Source organism: Macaca thibetana, chromosome 2 (assembly GCF_024542745.1).
Source record: "Macaca thibetana thibetana isolate TM-01 chromosome 2, ASM2454274v1, whole genome shotgun sequence".
NCBI classification, from domain to species: Eukaryota; Metazoa; Chordata; class Mammalia; order Primates; family Cercopithecidae; genus Macaca; species Macaca thibetana.
In genome coordinates, this window is record NC_065579.1 from 150,368,235 (window position 1) to 150,392,401 (window position 24,167).

A 24,167-nucleotide genomic window follows, 5' to 3' on the forward strand; every position below is an offset into this window, starting at 1 on the left:
AAGTGATGCGCTGACCTCAGCCTCCCAAAGGGCTAGGAGTACAGGTGTAAGCCACCCCTAGAAAAGCACAAGAGTAGTTCTGACACCTGACTTATTAATGGATTTTTAGATATAACCCACTTGTAAGTTGAGGTCAGATACATACAGAGTGAGGACAGTGTTGTTCATTACAGGAAGTGGGGTGAGAGACAGAGATGAATAAACGTGGGCAACGGGCCATGCAGAACTGGGAGGAAGGAGAGCAGAGACAGAAGTGGGCTGTATTGGAAAAGAGAGCCAGGGCAGGGGCATGGGAGGGCAACCTTTACTGAGTAGCTAATATGTGAGGGACACTGAGCTACAGATTTCTCATGTTATTGTAGTGAATCCTCATGAGTCCAACGAGGGAGGTCCTCTTCTGCCATTTAAAAGAGATGGCTGCTTCTTAGAGAGTGTATATGACCTGCTGAAGGTCACACAGTTGATAAGTGGTGACCAAGATTCCAACTTGGGTCTCTCTGAAGATCTGGCAAGGGCCTTCTTGCGCACCTTCTTTTCTTTTCCCTTCTTTTTCTAGGTTAGGGAAGAGGGAGAGGGGTAGCTTATTCTACCTTTCTTGATGAAAGCTGGGGGAAGGCAACACTAAAGCACAAGAGTAAACTGGCAGAGGAACTCTGGGGAACCAGAAAGTTTTTATTTCCCAATGGAAAGCTCTGTAGCCTTCAAGGTAGGAGCTGGAGGATGGACGCAACAGGTCTAGAACTGCTCAGGAGCACTAGAAAGAGAAAATCAGGCACTCCTGCCGAAAGCTGCTACAGCCTCCTTCGGCAGGTGAGAAACAGAATAGCCCCAGTGGGGAAGGGCAAAGGCAAGGTCAGCAGCTGAGAAGAGCCACAGCCACGAAACCAAGAAAGGCTGAACATACCCCACCACACACGCAGTTACCCCAGGCTCAAGCTCAGCATTGTTCTGATCAAAGTTTGTGCGATGATTATGGTTGGGGGACAACTGATGAAAAGGAAGCTATACAAGTGTGTATCTTGGGTGTTCATTTCTTTAAAATATTTGCTCAGGAATAATTATAGTAGTCCCCCCTTATCCACGGTTTCACTTTCTGCGATTTCAGTTACTGGCAGTCAACCTCAGTCTGAAACTAGGTGAGTACAGTACAATAAAATACTATTACAGTAAGAGAGACCACATTTGCATAACTTTTATTGCAGAATAGCCATGTACCGCATAACAACGTTTTGGTAAATGACAGACCACATATATGATGGTGGTCCCATAAGATTATGATGGAGCTGAAGAATTCCTACCACCTAGTGACATCATAACTGCTATAACATTGTAGCACAACACACACATTACTCACATGTTTGTGGTGATGCTGGTATAAACAAACCTACCGCACTCACAGTTGTCTAAAAGTGTAACACATACAATTACGTACAATGCATAATATTTGATAATGATAATGGCAATGTTTCTTGTTTATATGTTTGCTAAAAAAACTGGTTTATATATTTGTTTAAAAAGTTAACTGTAAAACAGTCGAAGCAGGTCTTTCTGGAAGTATTCTAGATGGAAGCATTGTTACCATAGGAGACAACAGCTCCATGTGTGTTACTGCCCCTGAAGACCTTCCAGTGGGACAAGATGTGGAGGTAGAAGACAGTGATATTGATGATCCTGACCCTGTGTAGGCCGAGGCTAATGTGTGTGTTTGTGTATTTATTTGTTTAAAAAAAAAAAGTTCTAGAAGTTTTAAAACATTTTTTAAAGAAAAAAGCTTATAGAATAAGAATATAAAAATATTTTTATACAGCCATACACCTATTTGTGTTTTGCGTTATTACAAAAGAATCTATAAAGTAAAAAATTTACAGTAACATAAGGTTAAACAAAAAATGTATTAATTTTTTTTTTGTTTTTAGAGACAGGGTCTTGCTCTGTCACCCAGGCTGGAATGCCATAGTGTGATCATAGCTCACTGTAGCCTTGAACTTCTGGGCTCAAGCAATCCTCCCACCTCAGCCTCTTAAGTAGCTGGGGCTACAGGTGTACGCCCCCATACCCAGCTAATTTTTTAAATTTTTTATTGAGACAGGGTGGCTATGTTGCCCAGGCTGGTCTCAAACTCTTGGCCTGAAGTGATCCTCCCCTCTAAGCCTCCAAAGCTCTAGGACTATAGACGTGAGCCACTGCACCTAGCTAATAAAAATATTTAAATAAATTTAATGCAGCTTAAGTGTACAGTGTTCATAAAGTCTATGGTAGTGTACAGTAATGTGGTAGGCCTTCACATTCACTCACCACTGACTCACCCAAAGTAATTTCCAGTCCTGCAAGTTGCATTTATGGCAAGTGTACTATACAGGTGTACTATTTTTAATCTTATACCATATTTTTACTGTACCTTTTCTATGTCTAGATATGTTTAGATACATGAATACTTATTGTGTTACAGTTGCCTATAGTATCTGGTAGAGTAACATGCTACACAGGTCTGTAGCCAAGGAACGATAGGCTATACCATACAGCCTAAGTGTGTAGTAGTCTGTACCATCTAGATTTGTGTAAGTACATTCTATGAGGTTTGTACAACAATGAAATTGCCTTATGACACATTTCTTAGAATGTAATCCTGTTCACTAAGTGACACATGACTATATTTGTTATCATTGTTCTATTTTTTAATTAGTTATTATTAATCTCTTATGGTGACTAATTTATAAATTAAACTTTATCATAAGTACGCATGTATAGGATAAAACAGTGTATGTAGGATTTGGTACCATCCATGGTTTCAGGTATCCACTGAAGTTCTTGGAACGTATCACCCACAAAAAAGGGGGACTACTATATTTTCCTTTTAGCACTTGCCTAGTGTTCCTTAAACATGACCCTTTTAGTAAAGAGGTATGTTGTAGATATGACAAGAGGGCTATGAAACATGTGCTTATATTTTATCTCAGGTAGGCATGTGGATGCCACTGCTTGGACCTATAAATCCAGGTAGATCCCAGGTTTCTGTCCTTTGAAAGAGCAGCCCAGGTGGTGCTGATGCAAGTTGTCCAGATCACACTTTCTAAAACACTCGCATGGACCAAGTAGCTACGGTAAAGTCCATCTGTTACCCAGAGATCCACGGATTAGATTGGGGCTGATTTCCAAGAGATGGGGCTTAGGAAACTGGGAAAACCGCAGAGGATAAAAAGAAACTTCTGGGCTACTGGCCACTAAAATACAGCTATCTTTAGCATACTAGGAACCATCCCTCCCCAGCACATTACAACCATCTTATCAATGACTCCTTATGACCCCTACCCAAGCTTCTGACTCATTTGGGACCCCCAACTCCCTAATATTCCTCCCAACTAGCTGCCATTTCTGATGCTTTTACTAGACTGCGGGTATGATCAAGGTTACCCGGGATATTTATTGCATTTAAAATGCGACATGCGGCTTTGCCTAAGTCCACACTTGCCAAGCAAGAGTCTTGCCCCAAGTGTTCAGGAAGTAGCAGGCCTGTTCCTAGAGACAACACACTCAGAGTTCTCCGTCCTGAACAGAGCAGAGTCCTCTGACTCCCAGGCCCTGTGAAAAGGAAGAGAGAAAGAACAAAGAAAGCCCATTACCATACTTGCCCCAGGCAGTGGTGCCCACCAGGCATCCTGTCCACCTCTAAGAAGAGACTGCCCTCTCTCTCTTAGTCTTCTTAGTGTGCCTCTTCTCAGGAAAGGTCAGGTGATCCTTGCTAAGTGCTTTGAGCCCTTGGGACCCAATGGGTCTCTCTGCCCCGGGAGTCTGACAGGAAATCAATCTGCTGTCTCCTTTGCATTATGAATAGTGTGGATGCCCATCAGATAAGAGGTAATCTCCAAGTTTCCTCCCATCACCAACAGTCTGTAACTCCTTTTAGCCAAGACCTAAGAATGCCTATTTAACATGAAGCAAGGAGAGAACTAATCTACGGTTAGAAAATACATCTCCCAAATTTCCTTGAAAACAGGAGATAGCAGTGGTATGAACAAACCAGACAAGCAGAGCACCTAATTGAACCTTGCTTTGCATCAAAAGAAACTGAGGTCAGACTGGAAAAGTGACTGAAATACAAGGTGATACAATTGATGGTTGAGCTTGAGTTGGAGCCAGGACTCCTAGCTTCTCCTGCTTGTCTCCCTCCACAGTTTGTGTCAGCCACCTTCAGCTTGACAGTGCATGCCCTGACTGTTGGCACCAGCAGCTGCTTTATCCTCTTCAGGGTATTTGGTTCCAATTGATGTCAATGGTGAGGACTGAGACCATGGCCACAGTTGGGTGGCCGGGAGACACCAGTCCAGGATTTTACAAGACACCAAGAATGTATCACCCTGTGGGTAATGTGCGTGGACATTACTGAGCCTGAAAACGATCACTTCACCAAATATTACTGCGGGGCTTCCTCAGGGTGGGTTCCCTGGGAACTCCAGTCATCCCGTTCCATCTTCTCCAGGCAATCCTAATATAATGCAGGCTAAGTCACTGTTCTAGAAGGTAAAAAGCAATGAAAAGACTTGCTGTTTTACGAAGATTGATCTGGGGGAGCTAAAAAGGAGTAATGCCACACCAGAGAGGCTGGTCAGGGGGCTCTGACAAGGTAAAAAGGCAGGGATGGGTGGAAAGGAAGAGATGCAGACAAGAGGTTGTAAAGGGTTACTGTGTCTAAAACCTAAGATTGAAAGAGCCCCAGAAGAGAGAAAATCATGAAAAAATTCAAGATTTTAGGTCTTGAGAAAGAGGGGCAATGCATCTTGAAGGAGAGGCTGAGTTTAATTTTAGACATGTTAAAGAAGATATCCACATAGGGTCTCAGAGAGGACAGCTAGAGAATAGAGGCTGAAATCTAAAAGATGTGAGCAAGGCAGCCATATCTGTGCTGGGCCTGGAGAACAGGCCTGGACACTTAGCTGTACACATTTCCACATCCTGGAGAGCAGGCCTGGACCCTTGGCAGTGCACACAGCACTAGGTGCTTGGGGCCTCCAGGCCTGCGTCTCCCATTCCTAATATTTCTTCAGCATCTTGAGTGCAGAACACTTGGTCTGTTGATATTCCATGTGCCTCAACATACATAACACAGGGCACATGGGAATGTAGAACCAAAGCCTCTCCTGGATGCACACGTGGGCTGGGCTGTGCCTGCCAGCTGCAGGGCCCTACAAATCACCTCATCCTCCACATTAATTTTTTATGACAATAGAAGTCAAGCTGGCCCAGGGATATGGGACACTGGTCCTGCCAGCTGCCCCTTTGGAAGGACAACACAAAGGCCTCACATGGACTGACCAGGCATTAAAGAAAGCCCCACTATGACTTAAATTCTGCTACTGTTTTCTCAATTCTGAAGATGGTGACAAGCTTACAGAACCCGAGCTATCCTCAAACATTTTCTCCTGCCAAGGATTATAAGAGTTGAAATCAAGAAAGGAAGAGCTCTGACAGACACAGCCTTCCCTCCTGTGGGAAAGCTCTCCTCTGGATATGCTCCATTGACAAGGGGCCTGGACAAGTCAGTCCTGCTCTGTAAGGGGAGAGGAGTTAGCAGAGGCTCAGCTCCAGGCCACATGCATAGGCGCCTGCAGGGAATCCTATACTTATGCCCTCCTCCTGGGAGACAGATGCGATTAAGGACTTCTGGGCACTTTGCCAAATGGCCTGACATCCTGGGGATAGAGGAATGGCCCAGGTGGCTCGAAGAAGGGAGCTTGGCTTGGGAGTTTCTAGTAGAAAGGCCCAAACCTGAGGGCAGATTGGCAGCAATGGACAAGCTAGTGAGCCTTGTGCACAAAATGGACAAATGCTATACATTTTTTTTTTTCTTTTTTTAAGACAGAATCTTGCTCGGTCACCCAGGCTGGAGTGCAGTGGCATGATCTTGGCTCACCGCAACCTCTGCCTCCCAGGTTCAAGTGATTCTCCCGCCTCAGCCTCCCAAAGTGCTGCAATTACAGGCGTGAGCCACCGTACCTGGCCCAAATGCTATACTTTTAAAAGTACCCACCTCCCTGCTGCAGAAAGCCCATGGAAGTACCAGGAATTTTTTGGTAATGATAAATGGTGGGGCATTTTGTATCTCATGGTAACAATAACAGGTTTTATATATTTTCTTCCATAGCTCCTGGAGTGAACCTCATCCCAGTCTATCCTGATGGGGATTTCTGAGGCCTTGTCCTGATCTTTCTAGGTAGCCCTGACACATGGCCATTCAAAAGCACAGGAGCGGTGGCTCACACCTGTAATCCCAGCACTTAGGGAGGCTGAGGTGGGCAGATCACAAGGTCAGGAGCTCGAGACCATCCTGGCCAACATGGTGAAACCCCGTCTCTACTAAAAATACAAAAATAAGCTGGGTGTGGCGGCATGAGCCTATCATCCCAGCTACTTGGGAGGCTGAGGCAGAAGAATCACTTGAACCAGGGAGTCAGAGGTTGCAGTGAGCCAAGATCACGCCACTGCACTCCAGCCTGGTGACAGAGCGAGACTCGGTCTCAATAATAATAATAATTTTAAAAAGCACAGGAAACCTTGGTCCCTTTCCTCGCACTCCCCCTTCTCCCAGTTATCACTATAGGCCAGGAGGCCAAGGCAAAAGACAAACAAAGTAGAGGAAACTTCAATACAATGATTTGTTGACTCTCTACATTCCCCTCTCCCCTATCTCCCAAGTAACTTCAGATTAACCTCAGCATCATTTCTGCAAGGCCTAAGAAAGAGTCTAAGAAAGAGTCAGTGTTTACTCCCAATTCTGTCTGTCCTTTGTTCACTACATCCAATCTGGAACACCCAGGTCCATAATCTAGCCATAGGCCACTATATAGGCTCTGTTCTCCCAAGCTTTCTCTTTTTAAATTTACTTTTCCTTTATCAAACTTAGTTTAGCCATTATAAAAGCAATACATGTTCATCATAGAAATTCTGAAAAAACAACAAAGGAAAGAAAATGACCTAATGTCTCAATTCCACCTCATTCTCCATATATTAACCACAATGTTTTTAATGTACTTCCTTCTAGTCTACTTGCTGTAAATTTTTCTTTCCACCATCCCCTCCCCGCAATCACCAATCTGGACCAGACATTCTGGTTCCTCAGCTCTTTCACCAACTAGTTGTGTGACCTTAAGCCAGTTATTATTTAATCTCCTGAAGCCTAATTTCCTGACTAGGATGATGATGCAGGCTGATTGCTGCAGCTCTGTTCATTCCTATTATATCTGTTTTCCAATGAACTCTTTCACTGAGATTAATAATCAGATTGGTCAATGAGGAAATAGGACTCAATTTATAAAAATCTACATAAAGCACAACTTTAAAAAAATACAGCCATTGAGTCCCAGGAGATGGGTCATTAAAAGCCTGGAATGGTCTTACCCCATTACTTCCTGTGGACAGCAGAGCCACAACATGCAGAGAGCACAGCATTGAGAGGGTTGAGAATAACCACAAAGCCACCCTTTACTGTGCACTACACAGGCCCAGGAACTCTCTATGTTCCAGGGATGCCCCTGGCAAATTTTATTCTCCTATTCTCAACAAACTTGCAATACAAAATTCTGATTCCTAGGGTACAGATACGAAAAGCTAGGCTCAATAGGTTCAAAGCCTTGCCCAAGACCTCAGAGCTAGAAGGCGCAGGGCCTGGCCTTGTGCATCCAAATCTTACACCCTTGTCCTCAGCAGTGACTGGATTCTCTGTGCATCATTTCTGGCTATTCCATCCAGCACTCTGGCAGAATTTCTTGTTATCTGGAGCAGACTTTCTGGCTGGTTTTCTTAAACTCCCTCCCTCTTCCTCCTTGTACATTTATCCGACTGGGATAAGCCCTGCTCACAGCGATCATGACAGAGTAAGACAGGAAGACCTTAGGAAACTCACAGCCTATTTGGCCAGCAAGCCAAGGTAAGGTGAAGGAGAATAGGGTAAGGGTGGGACAGGCTGATTCAGGAGTCGAAATGAGAGGCCTTGAGCTCATGCTACCCTTGGAGTTGATTTTAACTATTATTACCTATTGTTGAATGAATGACTCCTCAAATCAATCATGCAAAATAAATATACTTATTTTATGGATAAGGAAAATAAGATTCAAAGAAGTCAAGTAACCCACCCAAAGCCACATAGCCAGTCAGAACTAAGACTGAACTGGCTGAATCCAGGTCTGTCCACCTCCCAAAATCCTGCATTTCCATTCCTCCAAGATGCCTTTCTCACCAAATATCCAAAAACCTATGGAGGTAGTACAAGATCTGCGGAGAGAGAGCTTAGGACACCCATCAAAGCCCTTCCCAGGACCCCCAGGAAGATGATTTTATTCAGGGACTCTGAAGGCAACTGCTTGTAGTTATTAAACCATCTGCTGAGAATCCAAATTCTAATTTGATCTCCACAGGCAGGAATTCCTCAGGGAACATGTAGTTCAAACTTAAGGGAGGATCAGAAAAACAGAAGTCCTTCTGTGGCAGGTTGTTTATAAAGATAGCCAAATCAAGTCCTTCTATCCTTATGTGCCCGCTCCTTTACAATGTGACTTTGCCTTTTTTCCCACCAAGAGGTAGGGTCTATTTTGCTACCCCCTCAGTCTAAACTAGCCCATGACTTGCTTTGACCAATCCAATAGAGCAGAAGAGATGCCGTGTGACCTCTAGGCCTCGACTTCAAGAGGTGTTGCAGCTTCTACTCTCGTCCTCTTTCAACACTTCTGCCATCATGTAAAGAAACTCAGTCTGGTCTTCTAGTGGATAAGATATCACAAAAAGATGAACAGAGAGAGTTATTCAGTTGATGACCAGCACCAATTCCCAGACTTGTCAGTAAAGCCATCTTAGACCATCCAGCCCCAGTCAAGCTGCCAAATGACTACAGCTAAATGAGTGACTCCAGGTAAGACCAGCAGAAAAACTGCCCAGCTGATGCCACCTCAAGTTGCTAATCCAGTAAGCAAATAGTTGTTTCAATCCACTAAATCTTGGAGCCTAATTTCCCAAATCATCTTACATAGCATTACCCCATCAATTCTGAGAACACGGGTAGCATCAAGAAGGTAGAAATGGGCCAGGCGAGATTGCTCATGCCTGTAATCCCAACACTTTGGGAGGTCGAGGCAGGCAGATCACTTGAGGATAGGAGTTCAAGACCAGCCTGGCCAACATAGTGAAACCCTGTCTCTACTAAAAAATACAAGAAATTAGTTGGGCATGTTGGCACACACTTATAATCCCAGCTACTTGGGAGGCTGAGGCATGAGAATCACTTGAACTACACTCCAGCTCCAGTCTGGGCAACAAAGTGAGACCATGTCTCAAAAAAAAAAAAAAAAAAAAAAAAAAAGAACGTGGAAGCGGAAGAAGATTATAAAGTATGTCTTAGCCAAGCAGCTGGTGTTGTTTGTGCCCTGAGACTCTGCAGGCTTCAAAAAAACCCCAAGACTGGAGCCAGACAGCATTAAGAAGTCTTGATTGCATAAAGAAGAATCAAGCCCAAGGGCCCATAAAAATGAGAGACATTTAGAGCTTGCTTTTATTGATCTACAACTTCTCTGTGTGTGCTCAAGAGGAAAATGTCTTCTCTCATATATCAACCTGTTGGTCACAGCCAACAACTCCCTGTTGCCTTTTAGAAGAATTCCAAACTCCTTAACCTGACATTTAGTGGCTCTGAATGATCTAAATTTAGGTCTGGGGTTCTAATCCCAATACTGCCACTTACTCACCAGCCATGTGACCCTGGGTAAGACACTTCACATCTCTGAGCCTCAGTTTCTTAATAAGTAAAACTGGGATTTTGCATGCATAGATCATGCAATTGTTATGAAAACTAAGATGACATAAAGTGCCCAGTACTATACCTGGCACACAGTGGATGTTGCAAAGCTCCTTTCTAATGGTTCAATACCCTTCATCACACTCAGAGAAGAGACATTCCTTCAGAGAAAAGTTTGCAAGATGCCAGGGAGGAGCTAAAGGTTCCTTGGGGTAAAGCCATATCTTAAAGCCTTGATGTGGTTGGTAAGGAATCAGAATGATGGACTGGGTCCCTGTGTTATTTGTTTTTGTTTTTTAACCACACATCCCAAGTACATCTATAGCTACCTAAAGCTTTGCCACGGTATTTTCTGAGGAAAGAACTCTGAAATGCTCTTGGTTGAGTTTCAACCAAGCCAGCCCTCCTCTCCACCTTAGATTCTCACATCCAACAATGGGCATCTGCCTCTTGTATTCAGAACATTGATCCTACACGTGAACTGATCTTACTTCCTTCTCTAGTTTCCTTAGTGGAAAAAACCCTGTTATCCTAATTTCCATAGTCCCACTCCAGCAAGTCACTACTCCCACGTTCAGGACAACTGACAGTCCCAGAGAGAACTGTCCTCTCTCTCTTCCCCTGACTATTCCCTTATTTTCCACTGTCGATAATGACTTCTTCCCTGTGTCTCTCTCACAAACACATACAGTCACATTCTATAGTGAAACAGGAAATTGAACTGATAGAACTACATCTCCATCAGAGACCAATCAATGCCATTGATTGGAACAACATTTCACTAGACATGAGGCACCAGGGAGACGGGATCCTCCTTCCCTCCCCCTAAAGTACACACACTGCCCCTCTGTCAATCCCTGGGATTCCACTGCACCAGTAGTTGCAAATTACCTGCAAGTATCAACCCCTATACAGCTAGAGCCCACAGGTGAAGAGAAGTTAAAGCTACCAAAACATCAACCACTGGCTCAGGATTAAAGAGAGATGGGCAGTTCCATTCCTGTGAGCCCTTACCCTGTAGGGAGATCCTTCCTGATCCAGTTAGCCAAATCCACCCCATCCCCACCCTATTTTCCAAACCACCAGACAGCCAACAATCTTAGTAAAATGCAGTGGTTTCCATTCTCTAAGCATGGACTCTCCACAGTCACTCCACCATTCCCCTCCAAATCACAGCACTGACCCCTCAGAAAGGGAAAGGAAATAATTTATGTGCCTCAATGTGCAAAGCCTTCCACCACTATGTGTTCATCACTCATTCCTAGAACATCCTTGAAGGTAAGGCATTATTTCCAGTTCACATGAGTAAACAGAGGCTTATAGAGTCCAAGATAACACAGTCAATAAACAGGATTGAGATCAAGGTCCATGTGACTCAAATCCCATGTCTTTCCACTCAAGAGTCAATATTTAGAGTTATGATCTCTTAGTATATACTCTAAATATACTTGTCTGTGTTTGGGTGTTTGTCCACTCATGTGCCTTTCTCACTGGTTCCTATAGCTCCCAGAACAGTGCCATGTGCTTGGAGGCGGTGTTGACAATGAAGACACATGGAGATGCCTTCCAAATCACTCCCAGTGTCCTCTTCCATGAGAGGCCCATTGAGATCTAATCCAAACCTGAGGGATGTGGCTGTAGTCACCACATTTGGTGCCTTTTCTACAATATTTAACATAACATATTGTCACAACAGGAGTTAAAACTATGATGCAAAGACATGAGAGGAAACACAGGGAAAGCTGATCAAGAGATATGCAGAGAGGGTAGAGTCACCTCTTCTATGAGCCTCATCTGGGAAAGTGGTACCACTGAGCCTCTCCCCAGGGAGATTCCCTTAGTTTTTGAACTTGGCTGAGCCACTGATCCAGGCCCTCCCAGTGACTCTCACCAGCATTCTAGGGACTCCCTTCAAGCCGAGGTAAACATGACTCAAACCAGCAGAAGCCAATATTGCTTGCTCTGCCCTGAACTTTCTCATAGTGTCTCTAACTCAGGTTGCCAGAGCTTGGACAAAATAGAGAATCAGTTGCCAATGGCAACCAACTTCATTTTGATTGGCTTAGAGGGATGGAAGTCAAGGAGGGTCCAGGAGCAAGTGGCCTTTCTATCTAATGCATTCACTTAACAATCATCTTGCCTTATACTCATGTAACTCTTCAACTTGTTAAAGGGCTTTTCAGTATCATTTCATCGTCTCTTTCTCTCACTGCAATTCTTGAGGTGAATGATGATCTCCTCAGGCAGACAGGAACTCCCTGCAGTTGTTTTGTACTTCTCCACCAACCTCAGTACTTTTGGAAACCAAAAACCTTTTCAGCAAAGGAAGAGCAGGAATATGATCTTCCCAACACAAAGTCACAGAACCCCTCAGCCTTAGAGATGGGTGGGTCCTTAGCAGCTCTGTAACTATACAACTCTCACCTGAGGGCAGGGGTGCACTCCAAACCGGTACTGTGCAGTAGAACTTCCTGGGATGATGGAAATGCACATATCTGCTCTGTCCAATTGAGAACTGTACTGGAAAGAGAAGATGTGTGCATTTTGATCACCTGAAAGGTAGCTAATGTGAGTGATAAATTGAGTTTTTAATTTTATTTTAACTAATTTTAATGTTAATAGCTACATGTGACTATTGGCCACTCTATGGGAGAATACACTCGATGGCATCCCAACCAGACTTTGCTGCAACAGTAATTTACTACCTCAATTTGATACACAGTGTCCACAAAGAGTGTCATGCAGTTTTACACAGAGAATACCTGTTATCTGTGCTGAAAGAATTACATGATGAAAACACCTTTTGCCTAGAGTTTGAATGTTGATCACTTCAATAACAAAATGCTTACGAACTCTTACAGACTGAGCAGGTTAGAAACAGAGAAGCCACTAAAGACCATCTAGCTCAACCCCTCTATTTCACAGATGGGAAAACAGGCTTGCTATATCTTTCTCCTTACAGATGCTGTGTTCTCTGGAGAGTCCAGTGCTCTTCCATACTTGCTCCCAATGCTCCCATTGTTTCTGACAACTTTCCAAATTATTCTCTACCTCTAGGTATCCCAGGGCAAGAGCCAAGCTAGGGAGAAGGAATTAGAACTGCCACCACCATGACTAGCAACCAGTCTCCTGCTTAACAATTTCATGGGAGCCACAGGTCAGCAGTAAAGTGCAGGGATCTAAGGGAGCCCTGGGCCCAGTCGCTCAGGCAGAGCCCTGCAAGGACACAGGGTTCACTCTTGGACCACCCCCTCCCTCCTCTTTACCTGTCCAGTCACCTATTTGGAAAGTCCCCAAATTTATTATTATTATTTTGTTATTATTATTATTATTATTATTATTATTTTGAGATGGAGTCTTGCTCTGTTGCCCAGGCTGGAGTGCAGTGGTGTGATCTTGGCTCACTGCAAACTCTGTCTCCCAGATTCAAGCGATTCTCCTGTCTCAGCCTCACAAGTAGCTGGGATTACAGGCACACACCACCACGACTGGCTAATTTTGTATTTTTTATTTTAAGTAGAGACAGGGTTTCACCATGTTGGCTAGGCTGGTCTCAAACTCCCAGCCCCCAGTGATCTGCCTGCCTCAACCTCCCCAAGTGCTGGGATTACAGGTGTTAGCCACCACGCTGGGCCCTCCAAATTTAGATGTTCAAAAAAACATCTGTTTCCTCTCACATTGGCTCAGAGCAGTGATGTCAGTTTAAATTTTGGGCTTCTAGGCAAAACTGATTTCCAGAGGAATCCCTTTCCCTTTGGTATCTGCTGAACGGGACTCCTGGAGAGAGGGCGTCTCTATATAGGTGTGGGTCCTGGAAATAAAGATTTTTAAATTAGGGAGAGACATAATTTTCTTATAAAAAGAAAAAACATATTTTTTTCTCTGCTTTTTAAAACTGGAAATTAAGAAAATGTAAACGTAAATCAGCCTAATTTTTATGAGTATTATTTGAGCTCTTTGGTGGTTCTGCTTCTGAAGGAGAAACATCTAGGAAACATCACTCATGAAGTACTTAATGAACACCATCTTTCCAGTCACTACACTAAGCATTGCACTATCTCACAGGGGAGACAATCTTCATGTGTTCAATATTTGTTAAGCCCCCACAAGACAAAGTTGCTATCTTCATAAAACGTACATTCCAGTTATGGAAGGCTTACAAAAATCATGTGTACAAAACAACAATATTACTTGAGATACTACAAGTCCCACAAAGAACACAGAAGCAGTCGGGTGGGGTGTGATGCTGGGATGGTAGAGTAGGGGACAGGCTACTCTAGCTAAGATGGTTAAGAAAGGCCACTTTGAGGAGATGGCATTTGAGTGAGGGCCTGAATGCTGGGGAGGAGGCAGATGGGAGGATGAGCGGGGGAAGACACCCCAGGCAGAGGAACCACATGTGCAAAGGCCCTGAGATGAGGACAAGCATGGTATGTTTGAGGGTCAGGAGGCTTGTAAGGCTGAAATGAACAAGCAGGAAGTGGTAGGAAGAGAGGTTTGAGAAAGAGGCCATGGTTCAGGGAGAGGACATGAGAAAGAGATCATGTGAGGCCTTACAGGCCAAGGTAGGTACAATGCGAAAGCACTTGGGCAGGGGTGGGCATTAAGCCCAAGAGACATGAGCGAATGTAGGAATATAAATATGTACAATGGTGGATAAAATATTTACAATACAGGAAGAATGAGTGCAAGGCAGGCCATTACAAAGTACAGGAGCTATGCTAATAAAGAAATCTATACTGTAGGGAGGGGTTCAAGAAAGTCTAAGCCTCTTGGGGCATGGCATTCCAGGCTACAACAGAAGACGCAAAGATGGAGCAGTGTGAAATGACATGTGTGAAACATGACAGCACGTTGGAGGGGACCACATGTGGTTGCTATGGAGGGTGGATAGGTACGAGCCATTCATGGGAACCATGCATACATCAGTCTTGGGAATTGAATGTATTTTGTTTTCAATCTTGTCTCTTTAAAATACTGGTACCCAGGCCCCACAACAGACAAATTAGATAAAAACTTCTGAGGGTGGGAGGGCAGACACTGGCATATTGAAAAGCTTTCTAAGAGACGCTAATGCGCAGCCAGGGCTGATAACTGCTGCTACAAGCATTAATTTGAAGGACCCTAAAAAATTTTAGATAAGCAGCAACATTTATTTCTCATAACAAATTTTTCTAAAGATTGTATTTTATCATTCAGTGAAGTATAATATGTTCAAGCAACGATGACAGATTAATTACTTGTGTTTGTATTTAAAACTCTGAACAATGTTACAAATGGAATAACAAGTTTCCATTCCTCCTGACCTCTGGCTCCTCAGTTTATAAGAAACCTAGAAACTCTGAACAGAAGCAACCTTCAGCAATAAGAGCTAATAGATTTTACAGCCAGAAGGATACTTCAGAGAGCCCCCCTCATTTTACAAACATAAGGAGAAGCCAGAGGGGTACTATAATCAGGACAAAGATGCCTGGGTTTAGCACCGAAGGTAGAGCTGGACTCCAAAGATAGAGCTCTCTCCACAAAACCATTCTGCTTCTTGCATGTGACTAAAATAACAAAAGCCATCCTAATGTCTTAGACTTGGACATTTTCTACAATATTAGATCATGACAGATCACTTAATTTTAGAAGAAATGAAATATAAATATAAAACAGAAAAGGGATAGGAAAAAAGAAGTCCAAACTAATCAAATACAGTTTTTGGCAAATATAACTTTATTTTTCAGGTAATCCCCTTAGTTAGTAACCTCTATAGTTACCGCTCCTTCTGATGTTTTATTTTGATATTTCCATAGATTTCTGTAAACTGAGAGTTTACTCAATGTATGACAAGTTTTCTATAGGTGCATAATTCCTGTTCAAGGCATATACTTCAAAATGTAGACCCACATCTTTCTCCAGTTTCCAGAAAATAGAGAGTTTGAAGCATCAGACACAGAAGAGTGGGTTTGCTCCCATGCTGCAGAAGGCATTTGCAGGACAAAATTCCCAGCTCTATTCTAGAACCAAACACCTGAGGATTTTTTGAGTTTATATTTGGAAATGCCATTCCAACCCTGATGGCTTGAAATATGCTGCTTGAAGATGTGCTAGGAAAATATGGCAGCAGCACCATCTGCATTTATACTGCCACCTTTTAGCCCTGGATCCAAGATTTATACAGCAACAATGGTCAACTATTTGGCCTTGTCCATTTCTTCATGAAGTCTTCCACTTTACTTTCCCCTGGCAGTGCACAGAGATTTTATATGCCGCCTAAATTGATCTGAAACAGAGGTAAAGGATGTCTCAGTCAAGGTCACTGTCCAACCTGGATGCAGTGATAGCTATAAAAACTGACTGTATACAGTTAAGTGTGTGATCTCTGCAGTAAATCCAAAACACAATGCTTCTTGCTACTCCGAATGACCATAGAAAATGTTGGATTCAAGCTGGACTGTTTGTAAGCTATGAAAGCTATGACAACCCTCAGCAGGGGACAGATGTTGCAACTGAGTCAACAGTGACTTGGCCAAGGTTTGGTCATGCAGAGGTGGAAGCAAATATCCAGGCATTAAAAATCAGTCAGGTGGCCCAGGAGCAAGATTACATACAGGGCAGTTTGGAAGGAGAAAGAGAGAACTTGGAAATTGACTCACAGCAAGCCTGTAGTGAGAAATACGAGCGAGGTCTATGGTAAAGAGCCACCCAGCTCAGTGTCCTGTTGTAATATTTATACATTTATTCTTCTACCTTTATATCCTTTCTTCTTACTTCTTTATGCAGATCCATTCTAGAACCTATTATGTGTTCAACCTATTCTGTGTCCAACAAAACATGTATTTTCATGTCACTGACAGATTTAGGCTATAGAAATGCATGCCCTAATGCAGCATTAGATGGGGACATTTTTTCTTCAAACTGCTTTCACATTACTTGCAACGTGATTTGTCAAAATAGATACCTTAGGACCTCGTCTCTGTAAGACTTCACGTACTCTACACGTGTTGGTTCCCTTATATCTTCAATACTTCTGGAAACACAAAAGCTGGCACAAGTGTCATTATCACGGAATCCATGGCTCCTTCCCTCTGTGCAAGTGACCAGCCATCTGTTGGAAAGTCTTGTGCAGCTGCCTGCTTTTCATGGATGCTTCCACTGCCTGTTCAACATCCTCACTCTCCAGGCTTGCCAAGAGTGTCTTCTGGACCCTGCGGCTGATGCTCACATGAAACCTTCCAGCCAATGAGCACTTTCAGACACTCATACTAGGATACCAAGAGAACAGAGTGCTCTTTTTAAAAAAATCCTTCTCATATTTCAAACATCATCCTATCTATGAAGTAAGTGTTGTGAATACGGCTAAAGGGATTTCAGGTGTCTTGCCTTTGTTCCCTGTGTGGTCCTGGTGAGGATGCTGTAGTTTCAGAGACACCAGTAGTAAACACTGGGAATTCAGAGTGCTAGAAGGAGGTACTGGTGTCATCTCCATCATGGGCCTCCTCTCACTCATGAAGAAGTACTTAATGTCAACAGCCACTTCACTTCCTACACATGAAGATGCATTCAGTCATCCTTGTCTCCTTTAGATATTCATATATTGTTAGATGGCATTTGGAAGTCATGTTTATTCTTCTCACTTGAAATAACCTATAGCGAGGAAGGGGCTGCACTGTGCAAGGAGGAGTTTCCATTTTGCTAAGGAGGAAAAGGATAAGACTTAGTTAGTGCCTCTCTAGGTTCTAGACAATCTTTTCCATTGTATATAAATCTGATAATGGCCCCTGCACAGGGCAAAGCACTATTCCAGCTCTGAGGGCCTCACCTCAGGACTAAGACCAGGTGTTTTGACTTTGCCTCAGAGCAGGGATTTGTGATTTAAATACATTATGGAAATATGCCACTGGAGCCAAAACAAACTATAATATTCAGAGTTCAGATAAATTTTAAACTCTTACCTTTCAGCGAGGAGACATTGCTTTTTTTCTTTGTGAATCTCAAGTTGAGGGGCCAAAAGAAGTTGAGTTCCAAGTTCCTTCCAACTCCCACACCTTCACACTGGCTCTCACTCCTGCCTCTCCTGACCACGTTAAGGCAGTGAGCTCTTTGTTTTATAATCTCCACAGGCTCCAGCAAGCATCTATTCCACCTAGACTTTCAATGCCTCATTAGGAAGACTGGGACCTGTCTTCTAACCTGTGGAGCAAAATTCAACAAGAAGCAGCCCACAATGAAGGCACTGAATTTTTCCTGCCCCCAACCCCCTCTTAGGAAACTGGCTGCCTGTCGGAAACACAAGTAGCCATAACATTTGAGAGCTGTGCCTGCCTCTGTATGTGACTCAAAATCATCTGGCACCATGGGCAGTTCTACATTGAACACTGTTCTTCTGCTTCATTTTCTGGGATGATTTAGAGGAGGTACAATACATGTCCTAGTATTTAAATCCCAAACCATAAGTAGTTTATTTTGTGATGAAGTAAAACAATTTCTCAATCCAAAAGGCATCTATCTTTCAACCCCTTTCCGAGTTACTTTCTGGGCCTTCAGCCTATGGGAGACTCCTCAGAAATGCAGATACTCTCAAGCAGTATTCATACTTATGGTTCTGATCTTCAAAAGCACCTTGGAGCTTAAGAAAGGAAAAAACTGGGGGTGATCCTGTAAGGCTTTGATGTGGAGGCCCACAGGCCTGGGGAAGGAATGATCTGGGAGATGTGCAAATAGTTCTTGCTTCTTTCTGGGAGCAAAGTCTGGCCCACAGGACCAGGGTCCTTAATAACATGAGACATTTTTAGTAACATACAGGAGGCCACAGGAGATTCACATGTTTCTGTATTATAGATGCAAATCTGTTTTCACCTTGACCTACCGGGATAAGGAGTAAATTGGGAAACAAAGAAAAATTAGTGCTATGGTAGGAGAACAACCTTGAAGGCAGGGGTAGAGGGGGAGAAGTGATCTCAGATCATGTTATTAAGTTCAGCTTATAGTTCATTTCTGTTTCAATTATTGTGACATAATTTACTCCCTCCCAAAAGAATTTCTAGAGCCATCCAAAAGCACTAACAACAATATATTGTGTTGAGTCCTGGTAACCGGTCCTAATTCCTTACAGTGATTGCAAATACAAGTATTCACCACAAAATGTTAATAATTGCTCTGTAATAGCTGGAGTGGCAAATTTACTCACATATCAGCTTTGTCCTGTATGTATATTACTTTTTTGGGGGAGGGATGGAGGTGTGACTTTTCTGTCATGGTAAAACAGAGAGCATATACAATTGACCATTTAATCCATTTTTAAGTGTACAGTTCAGTGGCATTCAGTCCATTCACATTTTCACATTGTTGTGCAACCATCACCACCAGCCATCTCTAGAACTTCATAATCTCAAACTGAAACCTTCATTACTTTTCACACAGTATGCGAGCTTCCCTCAAACCCCAAAAGATTAAGACTCCATCTATCTTCCTTCTCAGTCCTTGGAGAACTATAGGATACAATATTAGACAGCATTTGGAGGTTTACAAAATATTTTTCCTCAATGCTCACATAAACTTTGTAAGCCTCCTGTAAAAGGGAGAAGACCAAGAATCCAAGAAGGGGACAGACTTGCTCAGACAGAGCGCTGACCATATGGGGATCCAGGGAAGGCTCCCAGCGTGCATCCCATTATCCCTCACCATCTCCGACACTGAGGAGGAGAAAGAAGGTGCTGGAGTGGCGCCTAAGGAAATCCTCCAAAGGCCAAGCTCTCTCTTACCCCACCCTCTGCCTGAAGTGATGCCATCTGACAGATGGTCAGAGCTGCCTGGTGACCCAAAAAAAAAAAAAAAAAAAAAAAGACCATTTTCTTACACATCATTCATTGTAAAAACCAACTGGGTCATTTCACACTTCCTTTCCTTCTCTTCTCTTTTCACTTACATCAAAGCAAACCCACATCCCATCCACTTTTCCACAAAAGCACCACAGTACACTCCCCATCACCCTTCTCCCTGCACAGACCTCTTCTATTCCTGATGATCATTCTAACCAGATTCCTTCTTCATAAAAACGTGAACATTCAAGCGATCCCATCTGATGTGATTTCTCCCTCCTGCACATTGCAGGGATGGCTTGGCCCATGGCTTCCCATCATGCTGAGGCTGCCCTGAGTGCTTGATGGGCCCCTCCATCCAGGGCAGCATGGAAGACATGGTCTGTTTTTCTGTGTATCCTCCGTTCCTCTTACAAGAACACCCGTCATTGGATTTAGGGCCCACCCTAATCTAGTAATTATATCTGCAAAAACCCTATTTCCATGTAAGGTCACATTCTAAGATTTCAGGTAGATGTGAACTTTCAAGGGACATTCATTCAACCCAGTACACCCATCTTCCTTCACCAAGGTATGTCAAATTCAATTTCTTGCTTTCTTTGGGTTTTGGTTTCAGTTTTTCATCTAGTACCTGCTCCATCTCAGTCCTGCTCATCATCACTGCTATGCTGGAAACCGTTCTGAGAATCCTGCTTCCACCTCTCCCCATCCCCATCAATACGTTTAGTCGTCACTTTAAAATGGGTACATGAACACCAGGTTAAGAAAGAAATGATGCTAAATTGTCCAGAGAGAGTTCATTATTTCAAGCATTCATCTCTCCCCATTTACCCAAGAAATAGCATGTGTTCATCTCACATTTTGCCGTGGACTGGAGGGTCTAACAGTTACTGCCCTCAGGTATTACATATCAGAGAAATGGGCTACTGCATAGCCTGCGGAGCGGAGGAGGCAAAAGGTAACCAGTTAACTTTGAAAGAGATAGAAAGTTGGAAAAAAAAAAAAAAAAAAAAAAAGGCCAGCCAGGTGCAGTGGCTCATGCCTGTAATTCCAGCATTTTGGAAGGCCAAGGCTAGTGGATCGATGGAGCTCAGGAGTTCAAGACCAGCCTGGCAACAGGGCAAAACCCCATCTCTACACGAAATACATATACAAAAAATTAGGCATGGTGGCACATGCCTGTAGTCCCAGCTACTTGGGGGGCTGAGGCAGGAGGATCACTTGAGCCCAGAAGCTCAAAGCTGTGGTAAGCTGAGATTGCACCACAGCACTCCGGCTTGAGTGACAAAGTAAGACCCTGTCTCAAAAACAAACAAACAAAAACGAAAGAAAGAAAAGAAAAAGGCATGTGGGCCAATGGTTAGGGAGGTATGGCATAAGCCAAATACTCAAGGAGGAACTGAATTTGAGCAGATGGAGGTGAGCTCAGAAGACACGGGGAACAATCTGGGGAAAGGCATGGAGGTACAAATAAGCCTGGAACTTTTAGGGGACTATGAGAAGACCCCATCTGGTCTTGGGTTTCACTGCAGAGGGCAGGCTTCATCAGTGATAAGATTGTAAAGGCAATTGTTTGTAGATGTATACCTGATCCTATAGGGCCCTGAGTCCAGGCCAAGAGGACCCATTAAGGGGTTCTAAGCAATTGGGGATTTGACTAAGAGGTGTTCAGGGAAGCCAGACCTGGTTGGGTGTGCATGATGGACTAGGGGGGGAGTAGGAGGATGGCAAGGAAGACCTGGCTGGAAGCCCAGTTGAGAAGACAGGCTCCAGAGCCAGAGCTTTATTTCTCCACCGTCAGTGGCCTTGCAAAAGCCAAGTGAATCCCCATCCATCGCCATAATCTTCCATCAGACTCTGCAATCAATACAGCCATCCTGACATGGCTAGGGGAGGGGGTAGCCTGGCTGGTCTCCAGCCCTTCTTTCCCATTAACATGATGAGTTGCAGAGGGCATGTCAGGGATTGCTTTCAGTGAATTCTAGGAATGGAGATCCCTTTGCATAAAAATCTCCAAACAAGCAAAGAGAAACTCAACAGTGTTTTGCAAATCAACACATGAATGCCTCTTGGGGACAATGGCCTCTCCAGAGAGGACAGAATCACCATCTCAGCTCAGATCTGGCTTCTACTGATACACTAGCCTAGGACTGGTGCTGGCATCTGAGAAGTAATGAAGAAACACTCAGTTCAGGCACCACTTTATACCAGAGGCCATCAGATAAGCAATTATCATCTCCTCGGTAGACTGGGAGCTTCCTGGGAGAAGTGGGCTGTCCAATCCATAAAGTTCCCATCCAGCTCCTTCTAGTCACCAGGCACAAGCCCAGAGGAGGCTGTAAACACACTCCCATCTACTCCACCCTCCTCATTCAGCCACAAACATCCCTGCTTCAGGAGCAGAGGGTGGGGTGGAGGTGACACAAAGCAGGCAGAAACAAACCCTGGGTGTGATGGGTAGGAAAATTTCTGAAGTTTACAAGGCACACCTCTGAGCCTCTCTGCTTAGCTCAGTCTATCCTAGGAGAAAGATGGGCAGGAAAAGGGGAGCCCCGAGGAGCAGAAGAAAAACTGACTCTAATGTTTCCTTTCTCCTTAACAGTGCTCTGTACTCCATCACAGGAGGTTCCCACAGGCCCCAGACCCACAGCCACTGCTGCCTGGCTGTAGAGCACCTAGAGCAACAGGCCTCAGGAACGAGCTGGGACCAGGGGCACTTGCAGGGGAAAGGGGCAGAGGTGGAACTTTCTGAATGCAGCTAAGACAGAGGGAAGAAAAGACACACTCTCCTCTTCTCCTCTGCTGCGCTGGAAGCTCAAGCTTTATCAGAAACATTATACAGGACAGCAGTCCACAAGGAAAAGGACCCTCCTGCAGATGGTTTTCCTTTTTTTAGTGATCAGTGTAATCTGAAAGACATAACTTCTACCCCCCTTATTTCAGAAAGGGATGCAAACAAATGATCTATTTGTACTAAAACTAAATTCCCTCTGCATGTAACCTCTTAAAGGTATTTATACTTTGCATCTGACTCACACTTTTGATGTGGAAAAGTTTTATTAACATAACTACTTATCCCAGCCTACTCCCATTGGGATTCATGGCTCTTGCCCAAAAGACATTTCGGGTATTTCTATGTTACCTTAAATCCTGGCAGTGATTAGTGTTTCATGACAAGCATATTCACAGATTCCATGAGAAACGCCTGGCTGTCTTTGGGTTACAATTAGGAAGTGAAATTGGAAGTGAGAAGCAGCCCTGTCTGCATGAACAAAGAGCCCCAGACTGAGGGTCTGGAGATCCAGGACCCTATCCCACCACTGCCTGTGTGGTCCAGTCACTTGCCTCCTCAGAGTCCTTGTCTGCAGAATGACATTGCTGGCCGAGCACAGTCCTTAGTTGTCTTCCAGCTCTGACTTCCTGTGATTGTAAAAGAAGTTTAAAAATATCTCTGGAGAGAGAAATCTCACAGTATTATGTAGTCATGAAAAGACTGAACTAATGGCATCTAATATCTCTAGGTTCCGAAAGTCTGTGACTCTATTATATACAATGGTTTTTAAATGTGCAGAGATTAAGAAACATAAACACAAAACAGAAGAGTCTCTTTAAAAAGCTATTTTAAAAGAACAGACATTAAAGAGCCTAAAATAGCCATTCTGTGTACATATAGAGCAAACGGGTGAACAAGATCAAAATTATACTATGTCTAGGGTGGCAAAGGCTTGTAGTGACTGGGATTCTTTCCTGATGAAAATAAGGCATGACAATTGTCGGACATTATGCCACAGTCCTAACTCCCTGTCATTGTTATATCTTTTGTCATTGGGCACAGGAAAAACACAGGACCCCAACACATGGATGGCATTACACGAACAAGATTAATTCTCTCTTGACAAGTGCACTGCTTTGTCCTGAGATCAATGGCAGATCCTGGGGCAGCAGCAAAGCATCTCAAGACACTTAAGAATGTAGGACTTCAGCTAAGTTGGAGTCTTCCTGGTTAACAGGACATGGATTCACTCAAGTCAAAACAGAAGTTCAAAGTGGGGTATAATACACAGCAGACAGATGAGATTCATTACAAAATACTCAGCTAATATGGCAGGGAATAGGAATGAGTAAGACTTGAGGTCAGGTGATCAAGCATTAGTGAAGTTTGTCAGGCCCCAAGTTTCAGTAGAGACTGTTAGAGGTAAACTAAGTCTCTCAAGCACTGGGAATAGATGTTGAGTGCTAATACACAGAAGGTGCTCAACTGCACTTGTTCACCAAATGGAAACCTACAAAAGAAGCTGTTGCTCCAATGAGGTTTGTTGCTGAACAATGTTTCTCATTCACCACAGCCAAGACTTTAGGGTCAGTCCCAGGAGAGAGACGCAGAGGTGGAGGGAAACTCCCTGAACTTGAAGGTGCCTAGACCAGTCCAAGTTCCCTAAGAAGAAGGATTCCACTTCATATCCCACCCTGAATCTGGCTGATGGAAGGAAGCTGTATTCTCTGGATGAATGAGGGCTTGGCCAGAGAGCTGATGTCCTCCATAGGTTAAGCTGGATGGGGCCCTTGGATGGGTGCCCATCTAT

The 24,167-nt window shown here is 43.7% G+C and overlaps 1 protein-coding gene across 26 annotated transcripts in view; it reads right to left on the bottom strand.

The window, feature by feature from the left end:
- KALRN (kalirin RhoGEF kinase) overlaps positions 1-24,167 on the bottom strand; it is a 708,666-nt gene that overhangs the window by 554,411 nt on the left and 130,088 nt on the right. The gene's annotated exons all lie outside the window — the stretch shown is intronic.